We start from the raw sequence: 17661 nt of genomic DNA, 5'->3' as shown, positions 1-17661 counted from the left end.
CCATGGGGATGAAGCTGACTTGGTATCTTCCATACTCTTTGGTTCTTTCGGTAACGTCACGTAGGTATAAAATAAAATAAATCACGACGTTTTGGGTGCAACACAAGCGTCCGTCATGAGATGGCAAAGCATGATCTGCTGTTGAGGCAGAATGTTTGAAAGAGTTTGAAATGGGTGTAGCCCAAGGGCCATAAATAAGTGGGCGGGGCCAGTGATGTTAATGTGAGAAATTAGCATGTAAATGTAAGAACGGAGAGCGGCCTCCTCGTAGAGGGCATCAAAGTGGCCATGTTAATGTGAGAGATTAGCATGTTAAAGTAATATCGAAGAGTGGTGGAATCCAAAGGCATGAGAGTGCAATCCAAAGGACATGTAAGCATGAGAGAGCTAAGAGAGAGGCATAGAGAGAGACATAAAGAGTCGGAAATAACAGCTGACATAGGCAGGTAGGATGGAAATATCAGAATCATAAAGAAGGTACACCACTCTGTGCTATCGTCTCCACCAAAGAGTATGAATCCCTGCATTCATGAAAGCTTTAATTTAAGATTATTCCAGCAAACTTTACCGTCTTCTACCTCGAACCTTCCCTCGTACGGTACCATGCACCTGTTTCCACCCATCTCCACTGACACCACTATAACTTTTGCCATGTACAGTACCCTACATCACCCTCTTCTGCCCATAAAAATACCTGTCCCGGCTAAAACTCTAATTTAACAGGTCCCTGCAGGGTGGGCTGGTAGGAACATTGGAATTTTGCGCAATTTTATTTTTACACCCCAATAGCACGAGATTTCACTTCGTTAAAGTATTGAAAGGGGACGGACGGACGCATTAATCTATTGCAAGCTGGTACACTCATCTATTGCAGGCTGGTACACTCAGTTTACAACTTCGTTCCTACCAGTAATAGGGAACTCTATGTGGGAATCAATGGGATCGCACACGGGATTCAGTGATGTGGGCATGGAGTACAACACATTTAACCTCTGGGTTAATGCTTAACATAGGCGCTTGAATCAAGGGGGGGAAGGCATTACAACCCAACTTGACCATTCAGTATCATCACCAAACTCTTACGTGGGCTGCCCTATTGAAGGTGTACATTCTTAGGCAAACAATACGCAACATCATTAGCCCTACATTTACAACAAGCCATCAATATGTACTGTAGGTGTGGTCAAGCAGCACATTCGACCCGGTGACACTCCTTCTCGGCACCTCTCTAAATTAGTCCGTCGGCCTCCCTCATCGTGGCCATCTTCATTCCGGTCGATCCTGAGAGGAGAGTGCGGGGGCAGTATTTCTGTGAGGAGGATGCTCCCCTCCCTGGCATTCATCACGACGCCCCTGGACACGGCTTTGTGAGCCTGAACGATCCCTTGTGACGTCAGTTCTCTATATGGTTTAGGGCGACTCGGATTAACCACCCATCTCTGGCGTCCCATTTGGATGCGAACACTTTGCGGGCAGAGGATTTTAACAATTCCACTGGGCTTTGCCAAGGATGGTGTAGTTTGGCGGATTTTCTAACCCGGACCTCAGGACAGTGTAACCAGGCCCGATCACCCTGTTCAAAGGGTACAGGCGTCTCCGTTCTTTTCGGCAACCGTTTGTTTGCTATTTGCGATCTGCCTGACTCTGCTATCGCGGCTTCACGAGCTTCACAGAGCTTTTTTAGTGGCAGTCTGAGGGAGGCTGGTGACGACACAACTTTAGCAGGGAAAGCCACCAGTCGGTCCTCAATAGGTGGCTCAGGGTCTCTCCCATACATCAAAAAGAAGGGGAAGAGCCTGGCCGATGCATGTGGCACTCTACAATATGCCCCTAGGACCCCTGGGATGTGCAAGTCCCAGTCCATCTGATCACCATTTACAACATGGCACAACATTGCGGACAGCGTGCGGTTAAGCCTATCTACTTGTCCATCACACTGCAGGTGGTATGGTGGCGTTCGAATTTTTCTTAGTGCCCACGATATTACGAACCTCTCGCAACAGGTTAGTAGAAAAATTCTGACCCTGGCCTGCTAGACGTTTCTCAGTGGGGCCCTTGTCCAATACATAGCCATGGAGAAAGGCTTCTGCTATTATTGCAGCCGTTTGGTCATGTATCGGCCATGCAACGAGCCAGTGTGTGCAATACTCCATCCCCTCGAGCAAATATTTATTTTATCCTTGCTGTTTTAGGAAATGCACCCAGGATATCCAACGCTACTAGTTCGTTTACCCTCACCACTGCGATCGACTGCAGTGGAGGCTGTATAGGATGGGGAGCAGGTTTCCTTTTTGCACACTCCTGACAATGATTACCCGCTCGCGTACATCTTTTCACATCACTGGCCAAAAATATCGAGCCTGCAGTGTGAGCAATGTGTTTCGGTGGCCCAAGTGGATTTGTTGTTTGGCGTGCACTTCTAGTAGCAACTGTTTTTGCAAGGGTTTTTGCACCACTAGGCAACAACGCTGCATCTTCATGTCCCACCTCATCAGGAGTCCTCGCCATGGGATGAATGGCTCCCCATTTTGACCAGTTTGAGCACATTCAGCTGCCTGTGCAGCCAATGACTGTATAATTTCATCCTGTTTTTGCAATCGGATTCATTCGGTCCTTATCAGCCCAAGATCATGATCTGTGGGTGGTACATCATTTTCTATCGTTGCTGTGTTTATTGACATCACCTGTCTCGGCGAGTCAGGGAGGGTCGGTTTACACCATGCTGCTCCTGTCGCTGCTGCTACGACCGATCTCACTAACTTTTTCCACTTAGCCCGAGATGTTGGCCGAATTTTCCCTGTTGTTTCACTCCAGGTCGATGTGATCGAGTGGTGTGCTAGTGATGTTGGTGATGAGGGTTTTGGAAATGAGGTGCACGTGTGATCTGGCTGGGTGTACAGGCGACACGCCTGGGTGTTTCTTGGTTGTCTCGGGATGACTTCCCCTCGGCAACCTCTCGCGATGTGGCCCGACCTCCCGCAGTGGTAGCAGTACATCACCGCATGGTCCTGAATTCCTCCGTGGTTGTGCCATGGTCGCTGATGCTGTAGTTGACACCTTGAATCGTTGAACCCCTGGATGGCCACAGCCATCTCTTCCAAGGTCGCCTGCAGATCACCCTCCATGCTGGGCATTGCGGCGGTCCCTGTTGTTGCTGTCCCTGTTGGCTCCATTGGTCCTCCTGCTCCTCCATTCTCCATCACCCTTGTCACATGGGCTGCTACTTCACATGGTGCCCTGGGATCTGTGTGTGCCCAGAGGCATTTAGCAAACTACATTGAAGTTTGCTCACTCTCTGGCAAAATCGGCAATGTAATGCCACTTTGATAGAGGAGAGTTTGTAGCCGCTCCGCCACTAGCACGTCTCAGGTTGTCATGTCCATCCTTGGAAATGCCACATCTGCAACCGCATGCAAGGTACTTCTATAAGCCATCAGTGGCTCGCTATCTCCTCTTCTCCAGGATGAAAATTGCTGCCTTGCGCTGGACGCAGGACAGAAAACATCGGCCATCCCTTGACAACCTTGTTGGGTTGTGGCAGGTTGATTTTCCGGGATCATAAAGAAGGCCAATAGTGCTCTGTCATCCAACACCGTAGGCAGCAGTCGTAGCACTTCATCGTCAATCAATCGGCTTACTCTGACAGCTGCTTCAAATCTTTTGATGAATGCAATACAATCGCCTCCCGTATTTTTATGCATGGTGGTCAAGGTCTGTTGAACAGCTTCTAGTTGTGGTTGAGTCATTTGATTGGTTCCCGCCTGCTGCTCGACGGGGGGAAGCGATGGCTGCTGCCCTATGGCGCTTTCTCCTCGCCATTGCGGTCCATGGTGGAGATGGATCTGGCTTCAGCCGCGCACTACCAGTTCCTTCCTCTTCTCTTTTCTTCATCATCGAAATTATCAGTCGATCCACCACTGAGGTAAGGTGGTCCAACCTGTCCAACAGCTGCCGCCAATTTTCTTTGTTCGGCGATGCTGGTTCTTGGGTCTTTGGCGGAGCATCCACTTCCATCGGGAACTTGGCTGCCAACGGGGTCCGGCTCTCACTCCCGCCATTTGCCGAGTCTGAAAAACCTGGAGCGCTTAGGGTTGATAACTCGTTCTCTGCAGGAGCTCTTCGGCGGGTCTTCCTTCTTGAACTTTTAGACTGTATCCCACCACTGCCACCAGAAGCTTCTTTGCAGGTTCCATTTTTGAGAAGAGAGTGCAACTCACACGCTTCACAAGGGTATGACTATCTGCAGCCCCAGTGTTTTCCACTACATTCATCTCGAACAATCTTTCTTAATGGTTTCCACCATGTACAACAGTCGGCCCCGATGTCATCCACCTGCAGTCGTCCTTCAGTCTCCGAGCTAGCGCCCCAATTGCGGGCCTCGCTCTCCCTTTTCTACCCACTCAGCCTCGCCCTGGCAGCTTCCAGCAGTTTCCTTGGTACATTCTTCCAGCAGACTCAACCGTCTCTACTTCCTTTCTCTTAGATGGCAAATGATATAGTGGTGTCAGTGTTGATGGGTGGAAACAGATGCAGGGTACTGTACGAGGGAAGGTTCATGTGAGTCGTACGTTTGCGTTGTAAATACGTTATCGTGAAATAAATCATCTAGACAATCTAACCTGCGAAGGAGCTTCTTTAAACACGTGAGTGTTAGACTGCGTATTTCCATTTTACCAGTGGGTCAATGAGGGAAGCGGATGGTGAGTAAGGTAGTGAGTGATGGGATGAGTAGGTCATTGGTGAGATTGTGAAATAGTGCGTGAGTGATGTTGGCACAGTGAATGATCAGGTGGTTGCCTGGGTTATCAGGTCAATATATGACTCATGAGGAAGGAGAGGACGTATTTATGTGAGTCATAAAGTAAGGGAAGTGAGTGAGTTCATAATGGAGTAAGTAGTAATTTATTTAGTTAAAACAGGCGAGAACTAAAGAGACTAGGATGATTCTCATTTGCAAGAGAGACCTGGATCACCAAAATAACAAAAGCTAAATAAAAACACAGAGTTACAGTAATGAAAAGCATATATAAACAATAGAAAAACAACTGCTGTGTCTCATGGGAAATCGATATAATGGAGTTAAGGGATGATAGAATATGTGAGTAATGTGCGACATGGATGTCCTCTGGCCCCTACACGACTTAACATTTTCTTTGACTACTTAGTAATGAGACGATTTCCATGGATGTACCAGTAGAATTTATATCTGGTATAGATATAATGGGAGGCTGATCGATGCACGAGTCCGGTCATGGTATGGCTCTCTATAGTTAAACCATATTATGAATGCGGATGATCTGGTGATTACTGCCCACTCTAAGGAGGAGTTGGAGACACTCCATCTAAACACGGAACATGCTACTAAAATATGGGCCGTTACCATCAGCCCCACAAAATCAAATCACCTCCCTGGGTATTTTACATCATCAAAATGCTCCCCTCCCTCAATTCCCCAGGTATTTTGAGGCAGTTGTGGAGAGAGTGGAGATATTTCCGTACTTGGGCAGTGTGCTCATGACCAACTCTGTTTTGGGAGCCGAGGTCTCACTTCGATTCCTTCGAGCGGCATTATATTTTCATCAGGTGTGTAACATTGTATGGAAGCTACCTGATCTGTTACTCCATACAAACCTTCATGTCTTCTGGACCACAGTTATGCCTTCCCTTATTTCTCTCTATAGGATTATCTGCAATGGTTTGAAACATTTGGTCTAGCCTGCCTACGATCTATCCAGGGTTTAACCAGACTGGACTTTGTGAGGAGGCCAAAATTTCCTGAAATATCTGGACAAAGGCTCATCAGTGGGCTCTTCCGGCAAGTCAGGCTCCATTGGCTGGGTCATGAAGTCTATATGCACTGTCACCGCATCCCCAAGCAGCTTCAATTTGGGCGGATAGATCATGCTAAACAGGCGCGGCATGGGCTACAGTAGAGATGGACTGATGTGGTACAGAAGGATGTGGAGCTGATTGAACTTGCTGATGACTGGTAGCAGCAGTGTCGCGATAGGCCTATGTGGAGGAGGTTCATGAAAGACTCTACTGGGGAGGTAGAGGCAGTTGCCCTCCAGCAATAACGTAGGGCAGCGGAGCGACACTCATAACAATGAGCAGAGTGCTATACGACTGAAACACTGAAATTTGGCACAGTGGGGAGCACGGCTTTTGCATCTGCCCGTCATCACCTTAAGTCAACCCATGGTACCTGTGTCTATTCATGACTTCCTGCCAGCCATCCTTCGACACTTCAAGTGACCTCAAAATGCACCAAGCACCGCACAAAAGCGCTGTGGTGATGTCACTGCCACTTAGGGGCAAACGGCGATTATTGTCTTCTTGTTGTGCGTGTGTGCACGGACGAATATACCCCTGTGAGTGTGTGTGTGGGGAGAGATAGTGCAATGGTGAACACTGTCTACCATCCCACCGATCCCAGTTCGATTCCCACTCACGACCAACACCTTTAACGATTATATTAATGGTTGCTGGGCTTTCCGTCGATCGACTCAGCCTCAAATAAGTGCCTGGTGTGGTGTGTAAATATCACCACTGGCGAGACAAAGGCAGCCGGGCGTGGTGCTGTCCACGCACCCCCTCGTGCGACATTCCAGCCTTCATAGGCGCTGCTGGCTAACAGCACTTGCCCCAACATTCTGGTTAGGCTATTCGGGGGATGACTGTCGCTGTTGTGTGTGTGTGCTTGCGGGCGTTCACCCCCAACCCTCCCGTGTGCAGTTATGGGGAGTCATTATGCCCCCTCCCGACAAACGGTCCCACATCCAGACTCAAGGTAAGTGACATTAAAAACATATTTTTTGTCCTATTTACGTAACTTTATTTTTTGTTTACCATACAGTATTTATTACAGTATTATTTGCAAATGTATAATATTCCGTGTTATGACTTTAACAATGCTTCAAAATTTTTGTTAAACCGTAATACATTTTACAACACTTCCAGTATGTGAATTTAAATACAGTACACTATTTTATTCAGACTTATGAATTGTTCGACTCACTAACGATTCTCTGTAATGGAATCCAAAAGTTGTACTATTCATTAACAACATCTCCCATTGGTATGGTTGACTACATGTGATGCAAAATAAGTTAAACATAGATAAATATATATTGTACAACACTTTCCCCAACAGTGTGTTGAGGCTACATGGGGGACCTTTGTGTTTGTGCTTGTGATTGTATTGTGGAGGCCTTCTTAGGTGCTGCTCCTTGCTAATAGCACTTGCCCCAATAGTCTCTTGAATCTATACGGGGAACGTTTGTCTTTGTGAATAATGTTTTAATTGGGGCGGTGTCATTTTCTAAATTGCCCCAATGTTTTTAAATGGTCGACTTGCGTTTCAGCCATTTTCGGACCCAATTAATACATCTCTTCATTTCTTGGGCTTGGTGGCGGTGGTGGCAGCTGTGGCAGCGGCGGTGGCAGTGGCGTTGGTGGTGGTGGCATCTTTGTAAATTTGAGAAATGGCGCATTTCAGCTCTTTCAGCTGTCTACTGAGATGCCGGCACTCTTTGCGCATCTGCACTTCGCCGTGCCACTTTTCCTCGTGACGCGCCAGCTTCCCGCGCAGCCTAAACTGCTCCTGCCCTCTCTGTGGATTCAGGAAGTTCAACTCCCTCAGGTGGATGCGCAGCGACCTACGGAGACCTTCCTTTTTACAGTGCAGCGACATTTGCCACTGTGCTGCATTGCAGTCTCGGAGAAAATCCGCACGGAGAGACGCACGCTCGCAGCCAGGCACTCTCGTGGACTCCAGCTCTAACTGGCGCTCTTTAAGCTGTTGAACCAGGCCCCTGTTCTCTCTCTGGAGAGTCTCTCGGTTATCCATCAACTCCTCCTGCTGATACTGTAGCTTCAGATGGGGCGTCTTGTTCCTCTGACAGAGCTCTACATTCTGCTGGCCCATCCTCTCCGTTTGCAGCGTCGTGGTCTCGCGGTGAAAGTCTGAGATGGAAAGCGTAAACCGAAGATAAATGAAGATCTCCATCCCAAGCAGGGCCAAGAGCAGAACGCCAACGATCAGCAGCGCCATGCTCAGCTCGTGTTGACGGCACGCGGGACAGAAGCAAGTGTGAGGCACGTCACGAAGGGGCGTTATTTATATAACTTCTTTACCGGATGTGACGTACGCTTTGACGTAACAGCCATCCCTGCCCACTTATTGTCAATCATTGCCAACCACGTGACTCCACGGCCCCGCCCCTAACCGCGCAGCTCCTCCCCCATACTCCTCTTCCGCCTTCCCCACGTGACGCGAAGCGAGCCAATCACGCGAGAGGCGGCGCGCGGTCGGCCCCTGCGACCGCTTCCCGCTATTCTTGCAATGGGCGGTGGGGGGGCGAGATCACTCCACGTCGCGAGCGGGAGGAGGAGGGACGAGGGGGAGGGGCCAGCAGGGACGAGGGGGAGGGGCCAAGTGGAACGAGGGGGAGGGGCCAGGAGGGATGAGGGGGAGGGGCCAGGAGAGACGAGGGGGAGGGGCCAGGAGGGACGAGGGGGAGGGGCCAGGAGGGACGAGGGGGAGGGGCCAGGAGCGGGAGGGGGGGAGCCGTGGCGCCGCTCTTGGGCCGCGAGGCCTCCCCCTGGGCCCGCGGCGCCACGCGGAGACCGCGACAGCAGCAGGAGGTGGTGGTGGTGGTGTTTGTGGTTGTAGGCACGGGAGAGGTGGTGGTGTTTGTGTTTGTGGTTGTAGGCACGGGAGAGGTGGTGGTGGTGTTTGTGGTTGTAGGCACGGGAGAGGTGGTGGTGGTGTTTGTGTTTGTAGGCACGGGAGAGGTGGTGGTGGTGTTTGTGGTTGTAGGCACGGGAGAGGTGGTGGTGGTGTTTGTGTTTGTAGGCACGGGAGAGGTGGTGGTGGTGTTTGTGGTTGTAGGCACGGGAGAGGTGGTGGTGGTGTTTGTGGTTGTAGGCACGGGAGAGGTGGTGGTGGTGTTTGTGTTTGTAGGCACGGGAGAGGTGGTGGTGGTGTTTGTGGTTGTAGGCACGGGAGAGGTGGTGGTGGTGTTTGTGGTTGTAGGCACGGGAGAGGTGGTGGTGGTGTTTGTGGTTGTAGGCACGGGAGAGGTGGTGGTGGTGTTTGTGGTTGTAGGCACGGGAGAGGTGGTCACGGACAGGCGGTGAGTGCCGGGTGATGGAGGGGGGTGAGGGAGTGGATTGCAGGGTGAGTGAGTTAATGAGGAGAATTAATAGGTGAGGAGGGTGAGTGAGTTGAAGGGTGAGGTGAGTGAGTGGGTGAGTGGTGAGTTCACGACAGGGAGATTGGGGCTGAGTGAGTGAACGCAGCGCACGGTAAAGATCCCCTGAGAGCATTCGCAAGAGTTGGACATTGAGTGCCGCTGTCAGGGTCCACACGCAAATTACTCACTTGGCATGATATACAAATTAACCATTGTAAACGATAACTTTAAAAAAAGTCCGCTATTTGTCAGAGCTAATGCGATGTGCGTTTACCATATTTGTAGCACGTTATAACCAACGTCAACATCGTCATTTAGAGTAACCATTAGTCCATACGTGTCACTTGCTAATAGTCCCCGGGTCAATCACAACTTTGCCGTGCGTGCAGGCTTTGTCTCTGGCTGCTCGCTAGGGCTGCGATGCCTTTCCATGCCACAAGATGACGTTCATTGCTCCTTCCACACCGCGACAATATTTACTGCAGTGTTCTATAACGCGGTAGTTGCGTTGCTGAATAACACCGCGTTGTGTAAACTCCCTCGTTACAATGACTAATACAGGGTAAAGCACAGTCCGTGATAACAGCGTGAGATGCGTGTGTCGGCTGAACAAAGACTGAGGCGCGTGGGGAGCATCAGGAAGCATCCAGCAGCATCCCAATGCCTCGTGTGACGCTGTGCCCAGGCATCCGTACAACCGCACATTCCTACTCGCGCGACGTGGTTCTGTTGACTCAATCGCGTTATATCCACTTAGCATCCTTGTCATAAAACGTGTTCCCTAATACATTCATCGTGCTATATCCAAATGGCGTTATGAAAACACGCGTTAAGGCAGAACGAACTCTATAAACTATTTTTATTTTACCAGGTGAGACCCACTGAGCTATGTGGCTGTTTTCCAGAAGCGACCTTTCCACAAATGATAGATCAGCTAAATGGCTAATCACGTTAGAAATGTGTAGCACCAGCCACAAATACTCTAGACATGGGATCCCCTTTGACAGGGTCAGTGTCTCCTTAGATTCACTCACTCCGCCTATTGTCATGCGGCGTGCGCAGCTGCGTCGTGACACTTGGTAGAGTGCTGTCTTTGAGGCAGAGAACTTTAAAACCGTGTGCAGTGGTTAATTTGCTTAACAGCTTTACACCGAACTCCTTGCTTGTGGTAAGACATGTTTGCCACTTTGCTGATCGAGAACTATGCGGATTTAGATTTATAGTAACATGTACTTGGTGTGAGATGAACTTCCAAACAATTTCCTTTGCTCAACATCTTGGAATTAATGTCTTTTTAAATGGTCAGCTTAAGTGATTCCGTGATGTTTATGTAACTTGACCATTAAGATTATCTATGGTGCATAATTATTTCAGGATTATTTTTCATGAGTAAACTTTAAACTGAACCCATATGTGATATTATATAGCCTGATTATTTTAATTTTTAATGTAGTCTACATGCTCTTCTGGGGATATTACCCCACATTTACCATTCATTGATGTTCCCTTTGACATTGGTAATTGGCATTGCCACACCATAGTAATTCATGGGCAATTATGTAATTCTCTCTGTGTCTATCTCTCTCTGCATCTACCTGTGTGGGTGTCTCTCTCTGCCGGTGTGTTTTTCTCTATATGCGTCTCTCGTGTGTCTCTTTGTGTGTGCCTCTCTCTGTGTGTGGATGTCTCTCGGTGTCTGTCTCTCTCTTTCCTTTTCCACGATGTGGTGTTGTATTTACATGCAAATTCTACCTCTAGCCCCACCCACTTACCCTTGGGCTGAGCTTATCTCAAGCCAATATAACTTCGTGTTTCAGCAGCTTTCTCGCTATATTTTTTCACCTGATGATGGTTGCTTGTGTTGCGATCGAAACGTCGTGATCTATTATTTTTTTCTACCTACGTGACTTTACCGAAAGAACCAAAGAGTATTGTGATTGTGATTTTGATAGTGATCGTTGTGGTGGAGGTGGTGATATTGATGGTGGTGTTAACGATAGCAGTGATTTTGGTGGTTGTAATGGTGGTATTGATGGTGGTAATGGTGGTTGACTATTACCCCTCTCATGTCCTTACTTCCACCACCAGGTTTAAGAAATCTGCCGGTGTCTGTGCTGGAGGTGGACGTCTGGATATCTGCGCGGTCTGGAGCGGTGGACAATAGACTCCTGCAGCTCAACCAGGTGGACGCACTGGGCAGGGAGCAAGATGGTGGTGGCCTTAGAGACCCACTTACTCCCACAGAGAGCCATAGACTCACTCAGAGAGAGCACTCACACAGAGAGCCAAAGTCTCACTGACACAGAGCCATAGACTCACTCACATGGAGACACATAGACTCACTCAAACAGAGAACCATTGATTAACCCACACAGAGAACCACAGAGTCACTCGCACAGACTCACACAGAGAGACATAGACTCACTGACGTAGAGGACTATATGCAGTACATCCTCGTCTTTTATGTAATGTGTTTCGCTTAGCGCACACCACACCCACTATAACTCGAGTAGCACATGACGGACTGCTCTTATGAGTGGTGTGGGTGTTGGCAGCGTTGTTCTGTATTGCTGGGAGCTGTTGCTGTACCGGTGCGCACTGTGTTACGTGGCGTGTCATCCTCTTCCTCAGCCTTTGTTCCAACATCTGTGTGTAGTGTCATCTCACTCACTCCCTTATAGTTTTCACTCATCATATCTCCATTTCATGTCCTTTGTATGTATATTGATGAATGTAACATTTTTTTATTATTATTTGGCTGCTATAAATTGCCACGTCATAAGCTACTTCATTCATCTATAATTTGTGGCCAGTTCGCTTCTGAAATAGAAGCTAATAGCTTAGAGGGCTTTACTAGGTAAGATAAAAATAGTTTATTTTCATTTTTTTGTGATTTGCTTACCTTTCCTATACTTTTCACTTCGATTGTGTTTTTGCATCGTTTGTTCTTGTAACTTTCTGTACCACCCCAACTGGAAATCTGTGAAAAAGGGCTTTTTAGATTCCTCCAGTATAAATAAAGATTATAATATAGATCTTCTACATATACACAACACATTTAAAATAAACATAGAAAACAGTGTACTGTACTCTCAATTAAAAATAATAATAAAAGTTATATTGTGCTAAAACGGAGCCTCCCCCTTTACCGTTTTTCCTTGTAGAAAAGTTTTCTGCTTGACGTAAAATAGCTTTAAGCAGCAATTTTCGACAACGCAACCCCCGCGTTAAGCAAGGATATGTTGTACTCACTTACACAGAGAGACATAGACTCAAACTTGATTTGGCACTTTCGTGACTGCAGGAATTACTCTTTGGTTATTTCGGTAAAGTCACGTAGACATAGACTCGCACAGAAAGCCATAAACTCACTCGAACAGAGAGACTTGGAGTCAATCACACAGAGCCATCGACTCATTCAAACACAGATGATGATAACAGATACCCATGAACTCACATTGAGACCCATGGACTCACACAGAGACCAGTAAACTTACCAGACCCGTAGACTCACAGAGACACATAGACTTACAGAGAGGTATAGACTTACACAGAGACCCATAGACTTACAGAGAGGTAAAGACTTACACAGAGACCCATAGACTGGTGAGCGAGATTTGAACTCGGATCACCAGATTTGTAGCACAGCACATTCGCCGATACACTACCGTTCACCTTACACACTCACACACGCACTCACATGCTCACTCATTCACGCAACCAGACGCTCACTTACACATTCAATCAATCACTCAATCACTCACACATTCGCGTTTTATTACATGTAGCAATATCTTCAGGAGCTAAATGTCAATTATTGAGGTCTGTTAAGATAAGCGAGTGTGTGGGTGTGTGGATGACATAGCAATAGTGGGTGAGTAGGTGAGTGAAGAGGTGAGCTCAGTAGCATGTTGCAGGTCTTCCCCAGGACAAGGCGGGTCATATTTAGGGTGTGTAACATGTTGATTGACTGGGTTGAGTGTTGTGTGTTTGTGAGCGAGTAGGTGAGCTCACTCGAATGTCGCAGGTCTCGCCCAGCGTTTTCCAATCAAAGATTAAACAGATGAATGAGTGGTGGGATTTTTGTTATTGTTTTCAGGTGAGCAGCACCACCTTAACACAAATATCTGTATTACACCTTCATCCATGTAATAGCTGTGTCCGTCTTACACCTCCATTTTCTTAGAAGCCTCTGGATTTGACATAGGGCATCATTTCTGTGTGTGTGTGTCTGTGTGACCCAGTCCTGGACCTTCCCTCGGTCGACTCACCCTCTAAAGAGTACCTGGTGCAGTGTCTATAATAAACATCAGCAATTGGGAGAGACAAAGGTGGCCGCGTGCATGGTGTTGGCCACATCACATCCCCACAGCGGATTTTGGTGAACCATCAAACAAAGACGGTCGCTGCATCGCGCTTTCAGAAGAGCTTCTGCGGCCGTCTCGAACGCTCTTCCTTCTGATATCAGGAAGCCACTGGAGCTGTGCACCTTTACATCTTGATTGAAAACTAATTTCTTTAGAACTACTTTTTGTGCTGAGTTTGATGTCCTTCCCCTGCACCTCCGATTAGCACAGTTGGCTACGTTCCGTGCCAAAGAAGTTCAGCATACAAAATACATACCACCCCCTCGTGTGTTCCACAGCACAAGGATCCACAACTTGCCTTAACACGTCTATTGAGGCTACTTTGGTGACCTGTGTGGGTGCATAATTCTCATTATTTAATGAAATGGCCTTCATCAACAAAGGACACGAGTCCATTGAGGGACGGGGACAGCGTGGGGCCCTTCGTGGAGCTGATTCTCACAACGGCGGAGGAAGAGTTGGAGGGATGCAGCAGAGGAGGGGGTGGCACCGCACGATGTTCATGCTGAGAGTGAACGTGGCACTAGGAGAGGCTCCGGAGTTGGGCCTCCTCAGGGCGACTGGCGATAGAGTGGAGAAGTCGAGGTGAGAGTGACTCGGGGAATGGGGGTGAGGTGAGTCGAGGGGTGACTCGGGGAGTGAGATTAGTGGAGGGGTGACTAGGGGAGTGGGCGTGCACCTGATTATGCACGAATGTGAGTGGACTACCCATGCATTCATCATCATTATCTGCATCATCACCAGTGGTAAATCCACCTTCTGTGGCCAGACCACCAAGATTATATGGCCTTCCAAATATACATAAAGAAGATACACCCTTCGTCCCATCGTCTCCCCTATCAACTCCCCCACCTACAAACTGGCTCGTTTTCTGTCTGATATCCTGCGACCTTTTACTGGAAAAACCACCTCTGCAGTACTAAACTCTACTCACCTGGTATCGACAATCAAGGGTATTTCCCTATCCCCAGACGACCTGCTTGCCAGTTTTGATGTGGCTTCCTTATTCACCAAAGTTCCTGTACTTGACACCATCACAATCATTGAAGACTTGGTTCATCAAGGACTGTATACTGATGTACCACCCCTGGTGAGACACTGCTTAACCAACACATACTTCACCTGGAATGGAACTTTCTACAAACAAACTGAGGGCACCCCAATGGGCTCCCCCCTATCTCCGGTTGTAGCCAACGTGTTCATGGAAAAAATTGAAACTGACGCCATCCAGACTGCCACTCTACGCCCGACCTTATGGAAGAGGTACGTGGATGACACTTTTGTCATCTGCCCACATGGCCTGCCTGCTCTAGGCCAATTCCTCGACCACATCAATTCCATACACCCAGCCATCAGATTTACCATGGAAGTCGAAAAAGAAGGCAAGCTACCCTTTTTGGATGTCCTAATTAAAAGGAGACCTGATGGTTCAATGAGCCACTCTGTCTACAGGAAACCTACCCATGCGGATGCTACCTTAAAACCGGATTCCCACCACCATCCATCCTAGAAGAACTCCCTCATCAAGACTCTATACCATAGAGCCCAATGCATTTCCGACCAGGAACACATTGCCAGTGAACTCAAGCACGTACACCAAGCTCTCAAAGGTAATGGTTACTCCGACTACACAATCCGCAAAGTCATCACTCCAGTCATGAAGAAGGATCCGCTTGAGGAGCCATTCAAAACCATCACCTTACCTTACATTGCGGGGGTCACAAAAAAGATCTCCAAAATCCTGAATAAAAACAAGATCCAGGTCCGATTCAACACAGTACATAAAATCCGTGATCTGGTTCCTTCTGTAAAAGATGCGATTCCAGACATACAGTACCCGGGTGTTTACAAACTAAGTTGCCTCTCAGTTTAACACGTAGGCTTTCGCGACCAATATTATTCATAATAAAGGTTTTTGGGTTAGATCGCGTTATTTTTAAATGTGTCGTAACCCTCCACCACCCGACATGGCCAATCAGCAAAAAAAGTGTCACATTGACAAAAGACAAATAATTCACTACTTTAGCCCACCGGTGTGTTGAAGAGTGAATCCACAACATTTACAGTTTGGGTACTACGTTTCGCTGGTAATTATGGTTTTTAAAATTTTATTCAGTATCTCAGCGGAGACAACAAAAACAAAACAAAGCAAAAACCGAAGGGCCGCCCCTTCGCTCGCACCATAAAGGCCCCGCTCGGCCACCGACCCATCCTCTGGACCGGAGTCAACCCTGCCCCCCCCCCCCCGACCGCCCTAGCCCACCCTGGGTAGCGGCCACTTCCATCGTTCCCTTGCGGCATCGCGCCCCATTTTCACCCGGTCCACCTCCACCACCCTTTCCAACAATCTCCTCGCAACATAACATGTCTCCAACGGGGACATCGGGGACCCCTCCAGCTCCTTCTTTCGCGCGTTCCACAGTGCCTCCTTCGTCGCTCCTATTACAGCCCACACCTGGTCCCTGTCCTCCCTCCCCACCCCCCGCAGCTCTCCCCACATGACGTCCCATGCCGTCACCCTCGACAGCGCGAAACGGGCCAGCAACGGCTTACTCCTCCTCCAGACCTCCTGGGCAAAAGGGCACGCCACCATCACATGCGCTGCAGTTTCGTCCACGTTGCAGCCCCTCAGGCACTTGGGGGTATGCGCCATTTGGCGGCTGTACAAGTTACCCCGCGTCTCCAACCTGTCCCGGACAGCCAGCCATGACAGGTCCCTCTGCTCCTTCGTGAGCGCTGCCGACAACACATTCCTCCAAATCTTCCCGTGCATCTCCCTCCTCGCACCGGCCACCTCGTCACAGGCCTCCTCCTTCTCCGCCGCAGCCCGCACCTCCCTGGGAGCCCACCGGCCCCCCCACCAGTTCAGGCCGTGCTGCCCGACGTAGCTCCCCACCACGTCGCTGACCCAGCGCCCCCGCCAGTCCAAAGGAGTGCTCCTTCCTATCCCAGTCATCCCGAGCCCCCGCAACCCGTAATTCAGTCGATACCTCATATAACACGCTGCCTTGCCCCGCGGCTCCGTAGAGAAGAACAGCCGCAGCGCATTGCAGACAAAAGTCGATTGCAGGGTATACCCCACATTTGGGGCACCCCTCCCCCCATTCCGGACCTGCAGACACACCACGGCCCTCCTCACCCTCTCCATCCCTCCCCCCCAGATAAACCTGAAAATCGCCGAGGTCAAGGCCTTAGCCTCCCTCCCACCTGGCGGGAAAACCTGCGCCAAGTAGTTTAGGGATGGTAATATATCTGTCTTTACCACCATAATCCTACCGGCCATCGTGAGCCGCCTCCCAGCCCACTTACCGAGACAGAATCTGCTGGTGTGTGTGCTGGAGGTGGACGTCGGATATCTGTGCGGTCTGGAGCGGTGGACAATAGACTTCTGCAGCTCAACCAGGTGGACGCACTGGGCAGGGGGCAAGATGGTGGTGGCCTTAGAGACCCAATTAATCCGACAGAGAGCCATAGACTCACTCACAGAGTACACTCACACAGAGAGCCAAAGTCTCAACGTTTCGACCGCAACACAAGCGATCTTGCAACACAAGATCTTGCAAGACAAGATCGCTTGTGTTGCGGTAGAAACGTCGTGATCGATTTATTTTAATATAATTTTATGGTATTTCTACATACGTGACTTTACCGAAAAAAACAATGAGTAATTTATGCAGTCACGAAAGCTTTAATTCTTTATTAACACACTTATACGGACCAGTTACCTTTACAATTCTGTACTAAACTAATTGCGCCCCCTTACATTTTCCTGCCCCTCCCTCTTCTGCTGCTGCCGTGCCCCTTGCTTTCTTCGGCCCCTCCCCCTCCCCCCACCTCTGCTACTTATTTTAAGCCTCTGTCTGTTCATCCCTCTGGCCCCTTTTTTCTTGCTTCTCTGTCCGTCTTTCCTCTTCTTACCTCTTGTGTCCCTGTATATGTATTTCTGCTATCTTGTACCTCGTATTTGTTCACTCTGTCTATGCTGGTATGTTCAACCCAGAGGATGAACACGAAATTTAGCACTCTTCTGAAATTCGTGGTCTGCCAGGCAAGTGTCTAACTGTGTCGTTGGCCGACTGGTATTGCATCACGTAAAT

General features: G+C 48.8%; 1 long non-coding RNA gene across 1 annotated transcript; it reads left to right on the top strand.

Moving 5' to 3' along the window:
• Nucleotides 1-8561: 8561 nt before the first annotated feature.
• Nucleotides 8562-15489, top strand: LOC142922762 (uncharacterized). The gene is made up of 3 exons (XR_012940272.1): nucleotides 8562-8646; nucleotides 11286-11380; nucleotides 13442-15489. It is a non-coding gene; the product is annotated as an uncharacterized LOC142922762 (long non-coding RNA).
• Nucleotides 15490-17661: the final 2172 nt, after the last annotated feature.

Source organism: Petromyzon marinus, unplaced genomic scaffold (assembly GCF_048934315.1).
Source record: "Petromyzon marinus isolate PM22_M1 ecotype Great Lakes invasive population unplaced genomic scaffold, UKy_Petmar_22M1.pri1.0 PM_Scaffold_163, whole genome shotgun sequence".
In the NCBI taxonomy this organism is placed as follows: Eukaryota; Metazoa; Chordata; class Hyperoartia; order Petromyzontiformes; family Petromyzontidae; genus Petromyzon; species Petromyzon marinus.
Note: the sequence above shows the minus strand (reverse complement) of the source record. Positions and strands in the feature narration are given on the sequence as shown.